This window comes from Staurois parvus, unplaced genomic scaffold (genome assembly GCF_062004578.1).
Source record: "Staurois parvus isolate SC_StPar_1 unplaced genomic scaffold, SC_StPar_1.0 ptg002140l, whole genome shotgun sequence".
NCBI lineage: Eukaryota > Metazoa > Chordata > Amphibia > Anura > Ranidae > Staurois > Staurois parvus.
This window is the reverse complement of record NW_028319936.1, coordinates 2,011,882-2,027,251: the sequence shown is the minus strand read 5'-3', so window position 1 is coordinate 2,027,251 and position 15,370 is coordinate 2,011,882.

The following is a 15,370-nucleotide window of genomic DNA, read 5'->3' as shown; positions in this document are numbered from 1 at the left end:
GATAGAGCTTTTCGGTAAAGCACATCATTCTACTGTTTACCGAAAACGGAATGAGGCCTACAAAGAACAAAACACAGTACCTACGGTAAAATATGGTGGAGGTTCAATGATGTTTTGGGGTTGTTTTGCTGCCTCTGGCACTGGGTGCCTTGACTGTGTGCAAGGCATCATGAAATCTGAGGATTACCAAAGGATTTTGGGTCGCACTGTAGGGCCCAGTGTCAGAAAGCTGGGTTTGCGTCCAAGATCCTGGGTCTTCCAGCAGGACAATGACCCCAAACATACGTCAAAAAGCACTCAGAAATGGATGGCAAAGAAGCGCTGGAGAGTTCTGAAGTGGCCAGCAATGAGCCCAGATCTAAATCCCATTGAACACCTGTGGAGAGATCTTAAAATTGCTGTTGGGAAAAGGTGTCCTTCCAATAAGAGAGACCTGGAGCTGTTTGCAAAGGAAGAGTGGTCCAAAATTCCGGGTGAGAGGTGTCAGAAGCTTATTGATGGTTATAGGAAGCGACTGATTTCAGTTATGTTTTCCAAAGGGTGTGCAACCAAATATTAAGTTAAGGGTGCCAATACTTTTGTCCAGCCCATTTTTGGGGTTTTGTGTGACATTATGTCATATTTGCTTTTCTGCCTCTGTTTTATATTTGTTCCAATACATACAAAGGGAATAAACATGTGTATAGCAAAACATGTGTTAATGCAATACCTTTTTTGTGTGAAATACTTGATTTTCAGGAAAAATATCAAGGGTGCCAACAATTTCGGCCATGACTGTATATATATATATATATATATATATACACAGTATATATTGTGACAGTATGAACGGCGAGGTGATCGATGGACGCATAGAAACCAATCAGCTTCTAACCTCAGCTTGTTCAATTAAGCTTTGGCAATGAAACCTGGAAGCTGATTGGTTTCTATGCAGAAGTGAGCCTGACTTTGCACTCTCCAGGTTTAGTAAATAAACCCCTATGTGTCACCTCGCATTTGGTCATACTTGGGAGTTTAAGGTGAACTCCACTCCGGGTTTTCTGGGCCACTATGGCAGAGGTGGTTCCGGACCTGATTTTGTGGTCCACTGATGACCACCAGCAGGTGCTATAAATAAGGCAGGGCTGGAGCAAAGAGTTGCTCCTGGCCTGGGACTCAGAGAGCCATTCCTGAGAGAGCTGTGCATGAAAGTGATTGTTATACAAACAAGAGAAAAGGGTTTGCTGATGGTTTTGTTTTGGTTGGTGACAGGGAGAAGCCCTTCACCAGAGAGGAAAAAGTTCTATGTTTAGTTAGTGCCTGGGTGGCAAGGGTTTATTTTGGTGTTTTGTTTGTTTTTGATCTTTTGCAAACCTTTTAAATAAAACTGACAACCAGTCAGATTTTGAAGAAAGCCTGCCATGCGGTCTACCTTTTTCCCAGGGAAGGAGATCCCCCACCTGAGCTACCCCCACATATGGCGGAATTTGGCGGGCAACTTCCTGAGCAAGTGGGAAGATGGAGGAAGTGATAAGAGCCTTGCTGCAGGCCAATGCAGCACAACGGGAGGCGAATCACCAGTTTTCGGAGGCCCAACAAGCACAACAGGAAGTGATTTGCCAGTTTGCGGAAGCCCAACAAGCAGACTGAGAGTTCCTTAAGGAGGTGGCCCAGCACCTATTGGAACTAAAGAAGGAGTCTGCAGATCCGCTGCCAGTGGAACAGAAAATGGCACGGGCCAGCTATTTTTTGTGAAAATTGATGCCTGCAGATGACATGGAAGCCTACCTCACAACCTTTGAAAGAGTTGCTGTTTGGGAAGGATGGCAAAAATAACAATGGGCGGGACTGCTTGCACCATTTCTGACAGGTGAACCCCAAAAAGCCTATTATTACCTGGAACCAGATGCTGCCCAGGATTATGAGAAGCTGAAGGCTGAGGTCCTTGCACGCCTGGGAGTCACCATTGCAGTCTGGGCTCAATGCATGCATCAGTGGCATTATAATACTGGCAAGCCACCCCGCTCCCAGATGTTTGGCTTGATATATCTCACCAGGAAGTGGCTCCAGCCAGAGGTATTGTCAGCCCCTCAGGTTGTGGAGTGTGTGGTCATAGACCAGTATCTACGTACGCTCCCTGCCACTTTGAGGAAGTGGATCGGCCATGGAGACCCTAAGTCGGCAAATGAGCTGGTGGACCTGGTGGAGAGATATACTGCCGCTGAGGACTTGTTGCACTCATCTGGGCCGTACCCCAATGTCGCTAGGGGTGGAAAACTATCCGATGGATCCGGTAAGACTGTTCCAGGAGTCAAGGGCTCAGGGAAAAATGACAAGACTATTGTTTCAGACGATGAGACTGTGGGCTCAGGACCTAGAGACTGGCCAAATAGGTCAGGAAGGTCCCTGAGGCTGTTTAGAGGTCTGGGTACAGAACATATAAAATGTTATCGTTGTCATGCGTTAGTTCATATTGCTGCAAACTGTCCTTTAAATGATGAACCTATGCAATGTGAAAATGCTTATTTAGGGAAACGCATGTCTCTTTTTGCACAGGTGGTATGTACTGCAGCATGTCAGAAACGCATGGAAAAGCAAATGTGTGTGATTGCAATTGATGAAAAGCCAGTAACTGCTCTAATAGACTCTGGTGTTGTTGTGACCTTAGTCAAAAGTGATTTGGTAAACCCTGCAAAGTTACACCCTAGCACTATTGGGGTTACTCCCTGGGGCCCTGTGACATATTCAGCGGGAGTGGTGCCCTCTCTGCTTCATGAAGCCATAGTGGGGAGAGATTTTCCCCATTTCTGGAGGTTATGGGACAAGGAGAGGAGTCAGGAGGACCGAGCACCCCCTGCTGGGGAAACACCTGAACTCACTCCTGACCCCTTTGACTGCAAAGTGGAAGTGGAAACTGTTGGTGTGTCCGAGGAAGGCGTAGATCTTTTCCCTTTCTCTGTAATGGCTGGGGAGCAGGAGGAGTTGGATCCCAACCCAGACATTGAGGATACTGAACAAGAGATTATCTCTGGCTCTAATGAGAGTGGACAGAATGTGGTGCCTGACCTAGAGGTCAGAAAGGTGGATTTTTGTACGGAACAGTTGAAAGATTCCACACTTAATAGAGCCTGAGAAAACATTAAAATGATTGATGGGGAACCAGTTGAAAATGATGTAGGGGTGTCTTTTCCTTACATGGCTCTTAAAAATAACTTGCTGTATTAAGTGGTAAAGCAAGGGGAGGAGGTGGTAGAACAGTTACTGGTCCTCAAACCCTTTGGCCGGATGGTACTAGATTTAGCCCAAGGGCATATAATGGGTGGACACTTGGGTGTAGAGAAAACTAAGGAGAGAATAACCAAGAGATTCTTTTGGCCATGCTTACATGCAGATGTCAAAGTGTATTGTGAGTCATGCCCAGAATGTCAGGATTCTGCACCTTCGCCCCATTTTCGCAGTCCGCTGGTACCTTTACCCATAATTGAAGTGTCAGGGACCTCGGCTGCACGCGGGTACACTCATGCGCAGATCACCAATGCTCACAAACCGGCGAGCACTGGGGCTTGGGCGATCACGGAGGCCGCACATGTGCACTCGCGATCGCGGACGCATGCCTGGCACCAATGGGAGCGCAGGGTGCCCTATTTAAACCAGCCCTGTGCATCTCCAATTCGCCTTATGGTCTTGTTCCTGCTTATGCTGTATTCCTTATTGCCTTGTTGACCAAACCAGCCTGTTCCTGATATTGCTGTCCTCTCCTGCCCTGACCTTTTGGCTTGTCCTGACTATTCTTTGCCTGATCCTGATTGCCTGACCTCCTGTTGCTGAACCCGGCCCGTGACCTGTTTATTCTTTGCCTGCCGCTCTGTACTGTCTGCTCCACTTTTACCAACCTGGCCTGTCTGACTATGCTATACCTCTTCACGTCTGGCTCCTACCTGCTTTACGCCATTGGCGGCTGCCTTTAACACAGCTGGTGTGATTCGGGGGTCGCGACCTGGTCTCAGGCTGCTTCAAGTCCATCCCCACCATCAAGGGCTCTGGTGAACCAGCAGACTGAGGCTTAGATTCCGCGCCCTGAGGAACTCCGGCCAGTGGCTCGCTAGAGGCTACCATCGGCTTCTGACATGAAGTACCTTTTGAAAGAGTGGGCATGGATCTAGTGGGTCCCGTAGTAAAGTCTGCCCGGGGCCATCAGCACATACTGGTGATACTTGACTATGCCACCCGGTATCCAGAAGCCATTCCCTTGCGTAATACCTCTGATAAGACTATCGCCAAAGAGCTTGTCCGGGTATTTAGTCGTGTAGGTATTCCAAAAGAGGTGTTAAGAGATCAGGGCACGCCATTTATGTCCAGAGTCATGAAAGAATTATGCAAGTTGTTCAAAATCTCCCATCTCTGTACCTTGGTCTACCACCCCCAAACTGACGGGTTTGTGGAGAGATTTAACAAGACACTTAAGAATATGTTAAAACAGGTGGTGGACAAGGATGGGAGAAATTGGGATTTTTTGTTACCATACCTCATGTTTGCTATACGAGAAGTACCTCAGGCGTCTACAGGGTACTCGCTTTTTGAACTACTGTATGGTAGACATCCCAGGGGTTTGCTAGATGTCGCAAAAGAAACCTGGGAGGGAGAGACCACGCCCTATAGAAGCATCATCGAGCATATTTCACAGATGCAGGATAGAATCGCAGCTGTTATGCCGCTTGTACAGGAACATATGGAGCAAGCCCAGGAGGCCTAGAGAAGGGTTTATAACCGGGTTGCCAGGATCCGTACCTTCAACCCTGGGGATAGAGTGCTAGTGCTAGTTCCCACCGTGGAAAGTAAATTCCTCACAAAGTGGCAAGGCCCCTTTTGAAATTAGGGAGAAAGTAGATGACGTAAACTATAAAGTTTTTACCAGCCAGGGAAAAGGAAACCTGAGCAAATATATCACGTGAATCTCTTAAAACCTTGGAAGGACAGAGAGAGTTTATTGGCAGTACCAAGTCACCAAAAGGACGTGGTCCCTCAAGTACCTATAACTGAAACCTTGTCAGTAGCCCAACAGAATGACGTTAAGGAGTTTGTGAGGAAGAATGGAGATTTCTTCTCTCACCTACCTGGACTGACCACAGTAATACAGCATGACATAGTTACCCAGCCGGGTGTACGTGTAAATGTAAAGCCCTATAGAATACCCGAGGCCAGGCGGGAAGCAGTGGCAAAGGAAATAAAGGACATGTTAGAGTTGGGAGTGATCGAGGAATCGCACAGTGAGTGGTCAAGTCCCATAGTGTTAGTCCCAAAGCCAGATGGAACAATTCGATTTTGTAATGATTTCAGGAAATTGAAAAGTGTGTCTAAATTCGATGCGTACCCGATGCCTCGGGTGGATGAGCTCATTGACAGGTTGGGAAGGGCTCGTTACATAACTACCTTAGATTTGACGAAAGGCTATTGGCAGATTCCCCTAACAGAATCTGCAAAGGAAAAGGCGGCATTCTCTACCCCTGAGGGGTCCTTCCAATATAAGCGGATGCCGTTCGGTTTGCATGGTGCTCCTGCCTCATTCCAAAGAATGATGGATAGACTGTTAAGACCACATCCCCAATACGCAGCTGCTTATTTGGACGATGTTGTCATCCACAGTCCAGACTGGGAGTCTCATTTGTCCCGCTTGCAATCGGTAGTAAATTTGCTTAGAAAAGCAGGTCTTACTGCCAACCCCAAAAAATGCACCATAGGCTTGGAGGAGGCCAAATATCTTGGCTACATTATTGGTCAAGATCTCATTAGGCCTAAGATCAATAAAATTGAGGCGATTCAAAAGTGGCCCCAACCTGTAAATAAAATGCAAGTCCGGGCATTTCTTGGGATCACAGAATACTACAGGCGGTTTATACCCATTTTTGCCACCATTGCAGCCCCACTAACAGATCTGACAAAAGGTAGGGGGTCGGTCATGATTGAGTGGAATCCTGAGGCGGAGACAGCATTTTAAAGGTTGAAACAAGCTCTCTGTGCCCAACCTGTGCTGGTGACCCCAGATTTCACAACAGAGTTTGTGGTACAGACTGATGCCTCTGATGTGGGACTAGGTGCCGTACTGTCCCAAATCACAGAAGGAGAGGAGCACCCCGTGGTCTTCCTAAGTAGAAAGCTCATCAAACATGAGAGAAATTATGCAATTGTTGAGAAGGAATGTTTGGCCTCAAATGGGTCTTGGAGGCCCTGAAATATTACCTGTTGGGAAGACAGTTCAAATTGGTTACTGATCATGCCACGCTCAAATGGATGTGTGATAACAAGGAAAAAAATAGCTGAGTAACAAGGTGGTTGCTTGCGCTACAAGTGTTTAAATTTACAGTGGAGCACAGAGCGGGGAAACTGCAGAATAATGTAGATGCCCTTTCCTGTATCCATTGCCTAGTTGGGACAGTTGCTCAGCTACAGTGGCTTGAGCAGAGGGGGGGGGGGAATATGTGACAGCATGAAAGGCGAGGTGATCGATGGACGCTATGGGGTTTATTTACTAAAGCTGGAGAGTCCAAAATCAGACTCACTTCTGCATAGAAACCAATCAGCTTCCAGGTTTCATTGCCAAAGCTTCATTGAAAAAGCTGAGGTTAGAAGCTGATTGGTTTCTATGCAGAAGGGAGTCTGATTTTGGACTCTCCAGCTTTAGTAAATAAACCCCTATGTGTCACCTCGCATTTGGGCATACTTGGGAGTTTAAGGTGAAATCCACTCCGGGTTTTCTGGGCCACTATGGCAGTGGTGGCTCCGGACCTGATTTTGTGGTCCATTGATGACCACCAGCAGGTGCTATAAATAAGGCAGGGCTGGAGCAAAGAGTCGATCCTGGCCTGGGACTCAAAGAGCCATTCCTGAGAGAGCTGTGCATGAAAGTGATTGTTATGCAAACAAGAGAAAAGGGTTTGCTGATGGTTTTGTTTTGGTTGGTGACAGGGAGAAGCTCTTCACCAGTCAGAGAGGAAAAAGTTCTATGTTTAGTTAGTGCCTGGGTGGCAAGGGTTTATTTTTTAAAACTGACAACCAGTCAGATTTTGAAGAAAGCCTGCCGTGTGGTCTACCTTTTTCCCAGGGAAGGAGATCTCCCACCTGAGCTACCCCCACAAAATATAAATATATATATATATATTTGATTTGAGATTCTCAAACACAGGCTCTTCTAAATGTTTTGCCAATTTAGCTTATTCAGGAAGCAAACGTGCATGAGGTATTAATAAGGATACAAAGACACAAGTAAGAGATTATCCAATGACAATAATAACACTGTATACATGCATGTAGACAAAGAGGGTAATAAAAATAATAACACATGCATGTATACAGTTATTTTCATTATATCAATAAACTATTCTTAGGGTGATGCAGAAAACCCAGCAGAACCCCAAAAATGAACAGGGAACAAACTTAAAGTTCACTACTACACCAGAATAGGGTGTGGGTCACAGTACCAAAATATAGGGAAAGAAGCCCTAAAAAAAGAAGGTAACTGCCGTAATCCAAGTAGTTTGACTTAGTAGCAAATTTTATTGCAGAATTTCAAAATCAACAAAATTAAAAGATTTTTCAGTGCAAAAATATGCATCTCCACACATCACCATTAAAAGTTTGACAACGTTATCAATTAAAACAAAAGAGTCCGGACTAAAAGTGACTTACACCCCGGTCACATCAAACCCTACTTGGCAATTGTGCGACTTACAGTGAAGTCGCACGATTTCAAAGTCAGATGACATGCCGATTTCAGGTGCAATTTGCAAGACATCTGATACAAATCGCACCGAAAGTAGTGCATGTACTACTTTAGAAATCGGTGCAGCTCTGACCAAATCGGAACCGCACCGATATGACTGCTCATTGCAGACAATAAGCTGCGATTTGGCATGAGATTTGCAAGTGGCATGGCATGCAAATCACATGCCAATTCACATCCAGTGTGACCAGGGTCTTAAGAGCAATGTCTGGCCCTCAGCTATATCGTGTTATATCATGAACCTCCGCTCAAAAACTGAGCATAAAAAGAATAAACAGTGTATCAACTTGAAAGGAGGAAAATGATAGGACCTGATGCTGAAGATAACAGCTCCTTTGCAACACTGTATAAACCTATCTCACATAGATGCAAAACAGCTGATATAATGTATCCAAACAGTAATAGTCCAGCAAAGGGAAAACTTGAGACTTCCCGAAGCAGGATGAAAGGCTGGATAGAAGCGATTGATGTCTTGCTACAGCCATTCTCAAGTTTTTGCTTAAAGGCAACTACACAGCAAGTATATGGGAGTGTGGCAAACACATTAAGGATGCTTCAAATTTGTACAAAAAGCGATTTTAACTTATATGCGAGTGCACTACATTTGTTTAATACATTTTTTAAAAAGAAGATAAGGCACTATATTCTCTTTTTAAATACATGGTATATATGCACATGGCGGAAAAAGTCTGAAGGGAGTGAAGAGTCCCCCTAGTGGGAAGAGGGATAACTGCATCCATCCATCCGCCTCCAGGAAAAAGATCCCTAGAAAGCGGCGAGACCCCTGCTGGGAAAAGGGAAAAACTCCATTCATTCATCTGGGAAACAGGGATATATCCATCTGTTCACCTTTGAGTCCAATTAAAGGGACACAAGCTTGTATTACTTCACTTAACTGTTTGGTCATATACTGTACATCAGGTGAGAGCACAACTGTGAAGGAGCACACTATTTAAGATTGGTGGACTATGTTTACTTTGTATTACACCATTAGAAGACACTTCACAGATTTTTCAAAGACATGCATGCAGCACCAGCGTGATTGCAATATCACACTGCTGAATTAATGTTGGACTTATTAACTCATTTCAATTTTATTTAATTTATTTAATATAATCTCATCTATTTAATGCATTTAATTTTGTATATATATATATATATAGTGGAGAGCGACACCATTGGTTTTTTTTATTTATTTTGACATACTAGTATGAGTATGTGTATAGTGTAGGTGATCCACTCATTCATTTAATTATTTAATATTTTATATACCAGTTTATTTGATTCATGTTTCATTGTATTTATTTTTCATTTATACTAAACACACGGTGATATTTTGTTAACCTGTTGGTTTCTTTCATATAACTATGCACTTTATTTTATTTTTCACTTATACTATACACCATAGTAGCTCACAAGAATCATGTTTATTAACCATCTACCCATGTCTTTCCATCTTTCCAAGTTCCATCCATCCTTGTGACAGACTTGTTTATTTGGCTAAGTGGGGTCTTTGACCACTGTTCAAAGCCACTCATCACCCTGACTTTGCTTTAGCAGCCTTGCACCTCAACTCTGTTCCAAACACTTTGCACTCTGTAGCCATTCTAGAGGTCATGCACCCTGTCCAACTTTTGGTCCTGCATCCTGATGCCCAGCCTGACTCCATTAATGTTTTGCCTGCTGCCCAGCCAGACTCCACCGTTGTTTAGCCTGCTGCCCAGGCCAGACTCCACCGTTGTTTAGCCTGCTGCCCAGGCCAGACTCCACCGTTGTTTAGCCTGCTGCCCAGGCCAGACTCCACCGTTGTGTAGCCTGCTGCCCAGGCCAGACTCCACCGTTGTTTAGCCTGCTGCCCAGGCCAGACTCCACCGTTGTTTAGCCTGCTGCCCAGGCCAGACTCCACCGTTGTTTAGCCTGCTGCCCAGGCCAGACTCCACCGTTGTTTAGCCTGCTGCCCAGGCCAGACTCCACCGTTGTTTAGCCTGCTGCCCAGGCCAGACTCCACCGTTGTTTAGCCTGCTGCCCAGGCCAGACTCCACCGTTGTTTAGCCTGCTGCCCAGGCCAGACTCCACCGTTGTTTAGCCTGCTGCCCAGGCCAGACTCCACCGTTGTTTAGCCTGCTGCCCAGGCCAGACTCCACCGTTGTTTAGCCTGCTGCCCAGGCCAGACTCCGGTGCTAAATTTGTGCTCCTCCAGCCATCTTTCTTGTTGTGTGCCTGGCTTGGGTTACCCATCTAGCCTGATATTCCTGTAGCTTCCTTGTCCATGTTTCTTCTTGCTCCCAGTCCGGGCTCAATAATACAATATCCAAGTCTTTTCCCACGCTCGACAAGCGGGGATTGAGTGTGTAGGCCCATTATCAAATAAAAGTAGATATGTGGTTGATATGAGATGCCACTGAGGGTGAGCCTTGGAGCATATTTTATCCTGTTGTCTGTACATAGGTTGGTTAGGTGCAGTAGTTTAGGTAGATTTGCATTAGCTGGATTCACTTTCACTGCTTAAGTTAACTTTTTCATAGGTTCATTAAGTGTTTGTATTTTTTTGTGTATATGGATGTTTGTATTAATTGTTGTTTTTCAAAATTGCTTGTCACTTGTGCTGTTCTGATAATAAATTCCATTTATTTTTAGACGTGTAGAATGAAAAAAATAATTTTGCTTCATTTCGTTTAGATTCAATATTTAAATAATTTTGTTTTGTTAAATTTGTTTAATTCATTTTTGGAATTTGTTTCTTTTTCTAATTTGATTCTATTCTAATTCAATTCATCTGAATTCAAAATTGAATTGGCATGGGGGCGCATGCGCGACCAGGGATAATGGCGGATGCTGCTTGCTGAGCTCCGCTCATCCCCGGCCAAATAGTGACTCACCCGCTCCGCTCCACAGCGATCCCGCCGCTTCGGTTGAGTCACATAGTAAAAGCACCCGGCACGGCATTAAGGAGAGGTGTCCATGGGGAAAATAGGGCGCTGGAAGCCCCCCTCCCCGCACCCACAGGACCCGAAGCCCTCACTGCTTCAGCGGTTTCTCTCTAGGCCGCAATCCCCGGCCTCAAGTTGTGACAGGAGTCCGAGGAACGATCCCGGACCCCCAGTGGCCGCAGAGGGTACTACCCCTTGCTCCAAATCAGAGCAACTGACAGACTCTGCTCTGATTTCTCCTCAAATGGAGGATTCTGACTCCCAAGCCACAGAAGGAGGGGACATGGACCACCCTACACCAGGGTATCTTCCAGCCCCTAGCCAAAACCCTCAGCAGGCTACATCATCTGCGCTTACAATCTCTGCATTGGACGACAAACTGCAAGTCTTTTTACGCAACATTACCGCCTCTATAGCCGCTGAAGTTGGTAAATTGGCTATAGATCTCAGAGGGGAAATAGCCCAGATTGGAGACCGCACGGATAAATTGGAAAACAAATTTGATGAATTGGTGCAATACGTTCATGTCTTGGAGGAAGATAACGCGTATCTGAAACACTCCATGTCCCAGATGCAGCTCCAACAAGAGGACCTGGAAGACCGGGAACGGCGCTAAAATATCCGTATTCGCGATATGTCCGAATCTCTCACTGACGCACAACTACACCGCCACCTACTGTCCTTCATCGCAACTGCTCCAAAGGTTCCAGAGACAGATTGGCGAATGGATAGGGCTCATCGCTCTCTGGGCCCTAAACCTGTTGAGGGCACCAGACCACGAGACGTTATAGTACGCTTACACTACTTTCAAAGCAAAGAAGCCTTACTATTAGCGGCTCGACAAACATCTTCTTTGGAATTCAAAGGTGACAGACTCCAGCTCTTCTGCGACCTTTCTCCAATTACTCTTGCCAAACGGCATGCTCTGAAGCCGATCACCACACACCTCCAGCAACACCGAGTCCTGTATCGTTGGGGGTTTCCATTCAAGCTGGTCGTCTCTAGGGACAATACCCAAGTTGTACTCCGGGATCTTCATGAGGCGGACTTTTTTCTAAAACAGCTGGGTCTTCCACCTCTGTCGGATGATGTGTCCTCATTGCCTCCTACTCCTTCTCGTCCCTCCATCACTCCCAACAAGATCTGGATGCCGGTCCGCAGAGATCGGAAGAGACTCTTGCGCACCCCGCAACGTCCACGTTCCTCTCGACCAGGAGAGCCGCATGCCTGACGATTCTCTGGGGTGATCATCTGTGGTGAATATGGTGTTGATCCCTCTCCCCTGCTCTATACATGGGTTATATACCGGTTTTGTTCTCCTGGCCGGCCAAACCCTTGTTGGGTGCTCTTTTTGCTTTTGTTTCTTCTGGCCGGGTTTGGTGACCCTCCTGTTGAGTCGGATGTCGTGCTGCCCCCGATTTTGTCTAGCCACTGGCCTAGACGACTTGGGCTTAGTTGACGTTCCCAAGTTTATATCCTTGTGGATATCTGTTTTTTATTATGTTTTTCTTTTTTTTGTGTTATCTGATTGTTTTATGATTTTTGTGTTTTATTCTTCTACATCGATGGTATTGCAATCATTTTTCATTCTAATACATGTACTTCAATCGTTGTTATTTCATAATGGCTTTGAGGTTTTTGTCATACAATGTCAAGGGCCTTAACTCCATTCAAAAACGGTGGATGGCTTTGAAGGAATTTTGATCCTCAGGAGCAGACATTATTTTTGTACAAGAGACCCATTTCAAATCAACTGGCTCTTTTCGTTTTGCCTCGAGATTTTTTTCCCAAGCTTATTCAGCCTTTGATCCCTCCGGGAAGGCCGGGGTGGCAATTTTGATTGGGTCACACTGCTCCCTTCGGGTTTTTTCCTCCAAGGTTGACCAACAGGGTCGCTTCATTATTTTGAACTGTATGCTTGGTGACACTCCCCTTGTTTTGTTGAATTTATACGCCCCTAATACGGGTCAATTGCAATTCCTTTCCCAAACACTCGCTAACCTAGATTCCATCTCCACTTCGCAGGTGATTGTTGGAGGGGATTTCAATTAGATTTTTTTTCCCCCCATAAAGACAGGAACTCCCTTTTTGAGTCCACCCCCTCGAGGCGGCAATGCTCCTCTTCAAAATCTTTTCGTAGATTGATAAGGGAGCATCGTCTCTTTGACGCTTGGCGGATTAAACATCCCCTCCATAAACAATTCACTTTCTACTCCACCCCTCACCGTAGTTTCTCCCGACTAGATCACTTTTTTATCTCTGCCCCACTGCTTCCGCTCCTGGTTTCTTCCGAAATCAATCCCATCACTTGGTCTGACCATGCCTCTCTGACTTTAAACCTTTTCTTTCCTCCTGTCATACTCAAACCATGTCATTGGCGCCTTAATGAGACTTTTCTTTCCACAGATCATCTTAGAGATGAACTGTCTCAGGGACTTGACACCTATTTTGCCCACAATGTTGGCTCTGTAGGCTCTTCCTCAACTCCTGTGGGAGGCCCACAAGGCGGTCTTTCGAGGACTCTGTATTTCTATGGGCTCTCGTTTAAAAAAAGTCTTCGGCGAGTGCTAGAGCCTCTCTCATACATCAACTAGTTTTGGCGGAGCGACGGTTGTTGGCCAGGCCGTCCATTTCTGGACTCCGGAGGGTAACATCTCTACGGGACCGAATTAAAGTTCTCGACTCCAATAAGACTGCACAATCCCTCTTGTGGATTAAGCAGAAATTTTACGAATTTTCTAACAAGCCCCATCGTATGTTGGTTAATCGACTCAAAGCTCAGTCGTGTTCTGCGTTACCTGATCTTTTAATGCAACCAAATGGAAGCCCTACCTATGACCCCCGGGTCATGGCAACCCTTTTTGGCTCATTTTATGAGAAACTGTATAATTGTCTGTCCCGAGCTCTTCATCCACCCCTCACACAGTCATCGTTTGATCATTTTTTTGACCCCCTGTCACTTCCGAGACTATCATCCTCAGACATTGCTACCCTTAATGCTGACATTACGCTAGAGGAATTATTGGACACAATTAAACATCTCCCCTCTCGTAAAGCCCCGGGTCCGGACGGACTGCCTTACTCCTACTATAAATCCTTTATTGGTATCCTGGCCCCTCATCTCCTCTCTTTTTATCGAGATCTTTTTAAGGGGATCACACCCCAGACTGATTTCTCCCGGGCATATATCTCAGTTATCCCTAAACCCGATAAAGATCACTCTATTGTAGACAACTACCGCCCCATTGCCCTACTCAATTCCGATTACAAGATTTTCACTAAAATTTTGGCCAATCGATTGTCCGGAATTATTTCCAAACTCATACATAGGGACCAAGTGGGCTTTGTACCTGCCAGACATGCTGCAGATAACACCAGGAGATCCATTGATCTGATTGACTTGGTTAATTGATCCTCCACCCCTGCTGTGTTATTGAGCTTGGATGCTCAAAAAGCTTTCGACCGTTTAAGTTGGCCTTACATGTTCAGGGTTTTGGAGAAATTTGGTTTTAGGGGCCCATTTGTAGCAGCCTTGAAGGCCCTTTATTCGTCCCCCTTTTCGCAGGTCAGATTAGCTTCTTTTCTTTCACTCCCCTTTCGGATGTCAAATGGCACACGACAGGGTTGCCCACTCTCTCCTTTGCTGTTCATTCTTTGTCTGGAACCACTAGCTATCGCCATCAGGTCGAATCCGGATATTCGCGGGATACAATCCCATTCCCATGAGTACAAATTATCGCTGTTTGCAGATGACATCCTCCTTACATTTACGTGTCCCCATACATCCTTACCAATTTTGCATAAGACCCTGAAACAATTTGGGGCTATATCAGGCTACAAAGTCAACACGTCCAAAACTGAGGCACTCCCAATACATGTCCCACCTGCCGTTTTATCTTCACTTCAGGAAGCCTTTCCCTACCGGTGGTGCACCCATTCTTTAAAATATTTAGGTACTAATCTTACATCCTCTTACCAATCCATATATGAAGTCAATTTCCCTCCACTATTTTATAGCAATTTCTCGCTCTCTGAAACACTGGGATGCCCTGCCCATCTCTTTCCTCGGACACATTAACGTATTAAAAATGACCGTGTTACCAAAACTTTTATACTTGTTTGCAACCCTCCCCGTCCCCGTTCCTATGTCCAAACTGCACTCCCTTCAAAAATCTTTCCTGCATTTCATTTGGCATAACAAGCGGCACAGGATTGCACGTTCTGTTTTGCTCTCCCCGCGCACTAGGGGGGGATTGGGGGCGCCGGATATAATAACATACTATTATGCAACTCACCTTCGTTTTCTCTTGTCATGGTCTACCCATCATCCTCCCAACACTTGGACTGAGATCGAATCTTTGCAACTGTCCCCAAATCATCCATGCTCCCTCCTTTGGTCGACCTCAGCAGTGGATGTCTCATCCTTCCGCCACCTATTCCTTGGTCCCATGCACTTTTCTCTGACTGTTTGGCAGAAATGTAAGGCTAAATTTTCACTGGCCTCTGAATGCTCCCCACTGACAAATATCCTCTATAATCCTAACCTTCCAGACAATATGGCCATATCCCGGATGTCCCTCTGGGTAGTAGCTGATCTTTTTCAATTGCATCACTTGATACACCCGGTGACTCGTAAGTTATACTCATTCCCGGATCTTCAGAAAAAAGCTCTTTTACCTCCCCA